This window comes from Gossypium hirsutum, chromosome A01 (genome assembly GCF_007990345.1).
Source record: "Gossypium hirsutum isolate 1008001.06 chromosome A01, Gossypium_hirsutum_v2.1, whole genome shotgun sequence".
Classification (NCBI taxonomy): domain Eukaryota; kingdom Viridiplantae; phylum Streptophyta; class Magnoliopsida; order Malvales; family Malvaceae; genus Gossypium; species Gossypium hirsutum.
This window is the reverse complement of record NC_053424.1, coordinates 10,645,623-10,646,951: the sequence shown is the minus strand read 5'-3', so window position 1 is coordinate 10,646,951 and position 1,329 is coordinate 10,645,623. Positions and strand designations below refer to the sequence as shown.

At 41.0% G+C, this 1,329-nt stretch overlaps 1 non-coding gene across 1 annotated transcript; it reads right to left on the bottom strand.

The window, feature by feature from the left end:
• Positions 1 to 613: 613 nt before the first annotated feature.
• Positions 614 to 720, bottom strand: LOC121208039 (small nucleolar RNA R71). The gene has a single exon (XR_005903069.1). It is a non-coding gene; the product is annotated as a small nucleolar RNA R71 (small nucleolar RNA).
• Positions 721 to 1,329: the final 609 nt, after the last annotated feature.

Sequence of the window (1,329 nt, the reverse complement as noted above, 5' to 3'; positions counted from 1 at the left end):
GTTTATTTTTTTCTGGCAGGTTTTTATAGTTTATGACTAGAAGAAACCCATCAGGACCATTACTTTCTGACAGTGAGATTGATCGCACAGCATGCAGAACCCGAAGAGAAACAACACGAAGCCTAAGATACACGAGGAAGAGCGAGAGGACGATATTTCCACCACAACCGAGGAGATGGGTGAAAATTAGGAAAACCCGCTACCTCCTGTGATAGCTGTTGATCCAGTAAATCAGAATCCTACTCCACGCACTATGTATAATTATGCTGAACCTACTTTAACAGGAACTGAGTCAAGTATAGTTTGGCCTACAGTTGCTGCAAATAGTTTTGAACTAAAACCTAACCCAATTCAAATGATCCAATAGTTTGTTCAGTTTTATGGTTTGCAGGACGAGGACCCAAACGCTCAGTTGGCGAATTTCCTAGAGTTTTGCGACACTTTTAAAATCAATGGCATTTCTGATGATGCCATTTGCCTTCGGTTATTTCCCTTTTCATTGAGGAACAAAGCTAAACAGTGGTTGAACTCGTTAACACTAGGGTCAATCACTACTTGGGAACAAATGACCGAAAAAGTTTTACTTAAATATTTTCTGCCTGCTAAAACGGCTAAGTTGAGGAATGATATCTCTTTTTTTGTGCAGATGGATCTAGAGATACTCTATGATGCATGGGAGAGATACAATTACCTATTGAGAAGGTGCCCTCACCATGGATTACCTTTATGGTTGCAGGTTCAAACATTTTAAAACGGCGTGAACCCCTCAACAAGGCAACTTATCGACGCTGCTGCTGGTAGGACTATCAATAACAAAACACCTGAAGTGGCTTACGAATTTATTGAAGAGATGTCACTGAATAACTATCAGTGGCAAGTCATGAGAACAAAGCCGATGAAAGCAACTGGTGTTTTCAACCTCGATGCGGTTACTATGCTATCTAACCAGGTAAAACTCTTAAATAAAAAGAGTGACGGTTTGTGTGGTTCTACTCAGGTACATCCAGTGATGAAGTGCGATTCAAATGGAGGAGGAGCATACACCGAATATCAACCCTTCAACCCTAGCACCGAGGAGGACCAAGTTAAATATATGGGTAACATCTCAAAATAACCCATATAGTAACACATATAATGCAGGTTGGAGAAACATCCCAACTTCTCGTGAGGTGGTCAAGGGAATCAAAGGCGACAACATCTTCCGGGTTTTCAACAACCACCTTACCAACAGAAAAAGAAGCCGAGCCTTGAGGAGATGCTAACAATGTTTATCTCGGTGTTGGAAACTCGCTTTCATAATACTGAAACAGCACTTAAGAATCAACAACC